Consider the following 7,422-nt stretch of genomic DNA (forward strand, 5'->3'; position numbering starts at 1 on the left):
TAACGGGCTCAAAGAAAGTTGACGGAAGTTAAAGAGTTATTTAACGTTTTTTTACACAATAACTTAAAAGTTAATCCGTTACTCGAAAAGTTAACTTTGTTGATTAACCATTAACGAATTAACAGTCTTGTACCCAACTATGCTACCCTTCAGTAAAAGTGAGGTATACACAGTTCTTCTTGTACTTTACGACAATGATAAATATATATATTGACATTCAAGTGGACATGGGATGCATCTAAGTTAAATATTCTAAAAAAAATGGCTCTGAGCACTATGGGACTCAACTGCTGAGGTCATTAGTCCCCTAGAACTTAGAACTAGTTAAACCTAACTAACCTAAGGACATCACAAACATCCATGCCCGAGGCAGGATTCGACCCTGCGACCATAGCGGTCTTGCGGTTCCAGACTGCAGCGCCTTTAACCGCACGGCCACTTCGGCCGGCTTAAATATTCTATATTAAAGACTTATAGTAAAATGAACTAATATTTTATGTGTGTTGTAGTACCCACTCGCCCACCTCCTGAAGTAAAACTAAGCTGCTACGATATACAGGAATAACGTTGGGTATAGGCTACAACCTGGTCTCACCTCCATCTCAACTACTGCTTTCCTTTCATATAAAAGCACTCCATCATGTGGCCCACCGGGACCATCCGACCACCGTGTCATCCTCAGTTGAGGATGCGGATAGGAGGGGCGTGTGGTCAGCACACTACTCTCCCGGTCGTTATAATGGTTTTCTTTGACCGGAGCCACTACTATGCGGTCGAGTAGCTCCTCAATTGGCATCACGAGGCTGAGTGCACCCCGAAACATGGCAACAGCGCATGGCGGCCCGGGTGGTCACCCATCCAAGTCCCGGCCACGCCCGACAGAACTTAACTTCGGTGATCTGACGGGAACCAGTGTATCCACTGCGACAAGGCCGTTGCCTTTCCTTTCATATACATAGTCTTATTGCTGGTTTCTGTACAAGTTGTAAATAATCCTTTCAAAAAATGGTTCAAATGGGTCTGAGCATTATGGGACTTAATATCTGAGATCATCAGTCCCCTAGAACTTAGAACTACTTAAACCTAACTAACCTAATGACATCACACACATCCATGCCCTAGGCAGGATTCGAACCTGCGACGGTAGCAGTCGTGCGGCTCCGGACTGAAGTGCCTAGAACCGCTAGGCCACCGCGGCCGTCTAAATAATCCTTTCTCCCTGTATTTTACCACTGCTACCTTAACAATTGCATGCAGTCAAAATGTTCTCTAAAGATACAAATGCTATAAACGCATGTTTTTCTCTGTTTATCCTATCTTCTAAGCAAGTCGTAGGATCAATATTGCCTCGTGAGTTTCTACATTCTCCGTTGTCCAAACTGATCTTCCCCGAGGTCGGCTTCTACCAGCTTTTCCGATCTTCTGTGATGAATTAATCAGTGTTTTGCAACCATGAGGTGTAAGTAAGTGTGCTATTGGTAGACAGTGATTTTCGTCCTGTAGTTCCACGTTCGTCTGTGTACAGCCTCTGGCAGATAAGTGTTGTAGTACCAGAGGGATGGCAAGCTTACCGTAGGGACACCACTGAACGTGCGCTAGCTAGAAAGGCAAGTCCCATGCTGAACACAATTAACACTGGAGGTAAACACATCGTAAGTACTGACTCATACCTCGAATACTCTGAGCAAGACTCTTCCCAGGTACACTGATGTGGCAAAAGTCACGAGATACCTCATAATACCGTGTCGGACCTCCTTTTGTCCCACGTAATGCTGCAACTTAACGTGGCATGGACTCAAGAACTCGTTGGAAGTCCCATGCAGAAATACTGAGTCATAGTGCCTGTGTAGTAGTCTATAAATGCGAAAGTGTTGCGGGTGCAGGATTTTCTGCACGAACTGACTTTTCCATTATATCCTATAAATATTCGACGGGTGGCCAAATAATCCGCTCGAATTGTCCAGAATGTTCTCCAAACCAACCGCGAATATCTTTAGCCCGGTGATACGACACGGATGTTTGGGAACATAAAGTCCATCAACGGCTTCAGATGGTCTCCAAGTAGCCGAACATAACCATTTTCAATCAATCATCGTTCAGCTGGACCAGAAGTCCATTCTATGTCCACACAGCCAACACCATTATGGAGCCACCATCAGCCTGCACAGAACCTTGTTGAAAACCTGGGTCCATGGCTTCGTGGGGCCTGTGCCACACTAGAACCTATCATCAACTCTTACTACCTGAAATCTGGACTCATCTGACCAGGCCACGTCCTCTAGGGTCCCACCGATATCGTCAAGAGCGACGCTGCAGGCGATTTCGTGTTGGTAGCAAAGGCACTCCCTGTGCCCATTAACGCCAAATTTCGTTGCACTGTCCTAACGGACACGTTCATCGTACGTCCCAAATTGATTTCTGCTGTGATTTCACGCAGTGTTGCTTGTCTGTGACTTCTGACAACTGTACGCAGACGCCGCTGTTCTCGGTCGTTAAGTGAAGGTCATTGGTCACTACGTTGACCGTGGTGAGAAGTAATGCCTGAAATTTGGTATTTTGGGCACACTCTTGACGCTGTGGATCTGGGAATATTGAAATCCCTAACGATTTCCGAATTGGAATGTTCCATGTACCTAGCTCTAACTTCTATTCCGTATTCAAAGTCTGTTAATTCTCGTCGTGCGGCCAGAATCACGTCGGAAACCTTTTCACGTGAATCACCGGAGTACAAACGACAACTCCGCCAGTGCACCGCCCTTTCATACCATGTGTACGCGATACTATCACCATCTGTATATGTACATGCCATGACATATGTTACCTCAGTGTAATACCGGTAAAAGCGATTAATGTGTGTAGAAGCTGCAACAATTCGGTTTATAATGTTTCCAATTACTTTTCTCCTACTAACCAATTTTGAGGTACTACAGATTTACTGACGCAGTAAACTGTTTCATTTACATTACAGGCTCATCATCAGATGGTGAGTATTTACAGGAACTCTTATATTCTATATCACATACAGCTTATCTCTGGAAATTTTGTGAAAGTGAGAAATGCTGATTTCGAACAGAATAATGCAGAAAAATTAAGCAATGTATCAAATACCTTTCTAGAGGGTACATTCAATCCCTGACGTGTGGTACTGAAAGATCTACAAAATATCATCTGCCTGTTCATTAGACCAAAACGTTTTCTAGACACGAATTTGATGCCATGTGTGAATAGGTGGAAGTCAGAGGGTACCAGATATTTTAAATGTGGAGGACTTACGATAATTTCTGCTTAAACCCCTCAGTTTTGCCTTTGTCGAACACGTTTGAGGCCAAGTGCTTATAGTGATGAAAGACTTTTCTTTAACCCAATATTCTTCTCACTTGCTTAGTATTCACTAGTAAACGTCTTATCCCTTGCAAGGCAAAAAATAATAAGAAACCCCTTTTGTATTCTGTCTTTCATATCCTATCTTTTCTAGCTGATGGAATCGTCATCGTCCTTCCTTTTGTGCAGAGCTATTACTTCCCACCCATTGCTTTGATGTATGTTTCGTTTCCGAAGGTAAGCGGTGGTCTCTCGTCTTATTGACCGTAACAAACTGGAGAAAAAAGTAAATTTTTATAGCCATCCAAACATTTGTTTTGGCATTTGCTTATGGTTAGATTTCAACAAATGCAGTTCCTACATTATACCCAGTCTTCTTACAATATTTTTTAAGTTCACTAGCCTATCCGCACTCTTTCATTTGACATGACTATGGCTTCTGCACACATGTCTCATTCCCCATCGCCCAATAACATGCTGTGTACTTCCTCAATGTTTTTCGTTTTTTGTTGCAGTTTTGGAGCGTCCTTCACGTGGACGCTGGCCACATGTGAACGCATATACCCATTCTTCAACTGATGTAAACGAAGAAACAGGCTTCTTACATAATTCACCACCTTGTGTCGAATTTCCGTTGATGATAAATCGTTTGAAACGTAGAATTTTGTGAGATCAATGTATACCAGTCAACACATTTAAAAAACACATGTGACACGACTAATTAAAAAAAGAAAACAACGTATCTACAAGACAGCTGGGCAGATCTATTTGACTTGTATTATTGTGCAACGTACAGTAAGACAGTGAAAGGAAAAGTCAGAGATATCAATACCATCTCGGTATCAAGTCGAGAACGTTTCACCTTGCTGTCAGATGTGGTCAGGGCATCGCGTTTATGACATGTGTTCGTGTATCACATAATCATATCTCTGTACCTCTCTCTCTCTCTCTCTCTCTCCCTCCCTCCCTCCCTTCCTCCCTCCCTTCCTCCCTCCTTCCTCGCTCCCCTCTTCCCTCTCTCTCTCTTTCTCTTTGCAATCGACTGTTTTGTGAATTGGAACATTTCTGACAGACTGCTCTGTGTCCTGGATGGGAACTCAAACCCATATCTCTGAATCTATTTTGGATAATACTCCTTCCACCACATATTCGTTTAACCAATAACAAAGAAAAATCGTTCTTTTTTTCCTTCACAGCCTCTACTTGACGTAGAATCATCCAACTTCCCGGAATGCAAGTGAGGGAAAACTAACTGAAACGCACGCTCTCTCCATTTTCTTGATTGATCAGCAAATGTTAGCTGTAATGTGCATTCATTACTCGTAGACAGAGTCTCAAGGAAACTCAAAATACACATTTAAATCACAGCAATTGTCTTTTTTTGTCAATGCTGGCAGTTTAAATCTCTGAAAAAAGTTTTGAGACGTAATAAAAACAGAATAAACATTTCGAAAAAAATCCTTTTGGGTGTAAATCCGCATGTTTATGAAACACTAAAACTATAAAAACTGATGTTTAGGCCGCCGTTGTAGCAGTACGCTTCAGAGGACCGATTCAAAGGTGGTCGAAACGACGGTTTTACATATCCACACATTTACACATTACACTTTGTTATCATATGTTATTTTCTGCGATTAAGAATACTGAGTTTTACTAGTTTTAATTTTATTTTTGGACATTAGTTTTTAAGCCGGTGAAATTGGATAGTTTGTTGTGCTCCTCACACAGTGATTTCTACAAAGGGTGCTTAGAAATAGTCTGAACAAAATGGCTCTGAGCACTATGCGACTTAACTTCTGAGGTCATCAGTCCCCTAGAACATAGAACTACTTAAACATAACTAATCTAAGGACATCACACACATCCATGCCCGAGGCAGGATTCGAACCTGCTACCGTAGCGGTCGCTCGGCTCCAGACTGTAGCGCCTAGAACCGCACGGCCACTCAGGCTGGCATAGTCTGAACATTTTGTAAGGTTGCTGCAGGGTAGATGGTGTTGAGAAATAATTGTTAAGACAACAATTCGATAAGTTACGCCGTTTCCGAGTTAATCTGCATTGAAGTTATCCAATTAGGATGGTATGCTCGCAATTTCAAGTGGCCAGCCAGACACAATTAGTGTCAGTTGTTCTCATAAAGTAGATGATAGCGCACGAGATTGCTCAGCCTTTGGTTCGGGTTAGATCCTTACAATCGTCCCATCTCCAGTTTTTGTATAGGCCTCTTATTCGGTTTTAGGAAACCAAAGGGAGGACACGTTTGGCGACACCGTCTCTGGCGGGCCGCTTGAATTTGCGCGCGCAGTGGCCTGGTTGGCTGACTTCAAAGCTAATTAACTCGGAAACAGCGCAACGAATCGATTTTTTTCTTAGCAATTATTTCTCAGCACAGCCTATCCTTCTACACCCTTCCAAGCTTTTCAGACTGTTTCTTACCACCCTGTAGAACATGGAAAACGTCAGAATGATAACGATAACTACAAAAATAATCCTCTGTAAGTTTATCTTTATACAAATGGTTGCGGGACCTCGGCTATTTAATGTAAAATATCGAATAAAACACCTTCAACCGTCTAGATTTCCAGTTTTATTTCAGCAACCAGTTTCAGCGCTACGTTACATCATCTTCAAGCTCACTGACTGACGTTTAGAAAGAATTCTGCCTCTGATTCAGTCAAAATAGGTGCGAGCATTCAATGACACAGCGATCCCTTCGATCGAAGGGAGCCTGAAGATGGTGTAACGTAGCGCTGAAACTAGTTGTTCACGTAAAGTAGCAACTGGAAATTTAGACCGCTGGAGGTGTTTTTATTCAACATTTTACAAAAATAATTTGTCGAATTTGGTGAAACTTATCCAGTACGTAGAACAAAAGATTCAGATTAAACAAACTACGAAAACATAGTCCAACACAAATAAATTATATTCTTAAATATAAAATGTTCTAAATGTTTTTAACTAGACGTCAGTATAGACAAACATAAATGATATCAGTCTTCAGTTTGATTACACTAAGTAGAAGCACAGTGCATATAGCTCTGTGTGATGGTGTTAACTTTGGTTTTGATGGGCTCTGTAGTAAGTGAATGCCATTCTTTCAAAGTTTCTCTCAGTATGTCAAGGGTCTGGGATGACCGCTGTCAGCTGTAAACATTCCGATAAAATCCTAAACATGTTTCCTACGATTCACGTTGGGGGATCAAGCCGTAAAACTAATTACTGCAGACACAGATCCGATCTTACATAATGTAAGATGAAAACCTCACGTACCACCTACATACCACACGAAAACATGAAAATCTCTTGTTATAGCTAGTAAGAGTTCCTTGTGGAAATGCGTGGTGTCTCGTGGATCCATTTAAATCTATACCAGGACGAAAAACAGACACCCCTCGTCTGGAAGGCAGGATTCGAACCTGCGACCGTAGCAGCAGCGCGGTTCCGGTCTGAAGCGCCTAGAACCGCTCAGCCGCAGCGGCCGGCGATGGAAGATCCAATAGCTTGTCAAGCTGCAACTGAAAGATGACTAGGCGACAAGTTACTTACGAAGCTGTAGACGACATAACATATAGGAAAAGTGATAGGTATTAAGAAGATTGGACCTTGCCGTTGGTGGAATAGCTTGAGTACCTCAGCCATATAGATAGCAGTACCGTAGGTGCAACCACGGTGAAGGGGTATCTGTAGAAAGACCACACAAACATGTGATTCCCAAAGAGGGCTAGCAGGCTTTTCAGTCGTTGCAGGGGCAAAAATCTGAATGACTGAATGATCTGGCCTTATAACACCAACCAAAATGACCGTGGTATGTTGCTACTGTGAACGGCTGAAAGCAGTGGGAAACTACGGTCGTAAATTTTCATAGTGCATAGATTTCTACTGTGTGGTTAAATGATGATTGCATCCTCTTGGGTAAAATATTCCGGAGATAAAATACCCCCCATTCGGATATCCGGGCAGGGTTTACTCAGGAGGATGTCGTCACCAGAAGAAACAAGTTCTACAGGTCGAAGCGCGAAATGCTAGATCCGTTAATCGGGCAGGTAAATTAGAGAATTTAGAAAGGAAAATAGGTAGGTCAAAGTTAGATATAATGGGCAT

At 42.5% G+C, this 7,422-nt stretch overlaps 1 pseudogene; it reads right to left on the minus strand.

Moving 5' to 3' along the window:
* Nucleotides 1-822: 822 nt before the first annotated feature.
* On the minus strand, nt 823-940 carry LOC124557073 (annotated as a pseudogene).
* Nucleotides 941-7,422: the final 6,482 nt, after the last annotated feature.

The sequence above is a fragment of the Schistocerca americana genome, chromosome X (genome assembly GCF_021461395.2).
Source record: "Schistocerca americana isolate TAMUIC-IGC-003095 chromosome X, iqSchAmer2.1, whole genome shotgun sequence".
Lineage (NCBI taxonomy): Eukaryota > Metazoa > Arthropoda > Insecta > Orthoptera > Acrididae > Schistocerca > Schistocerca americana.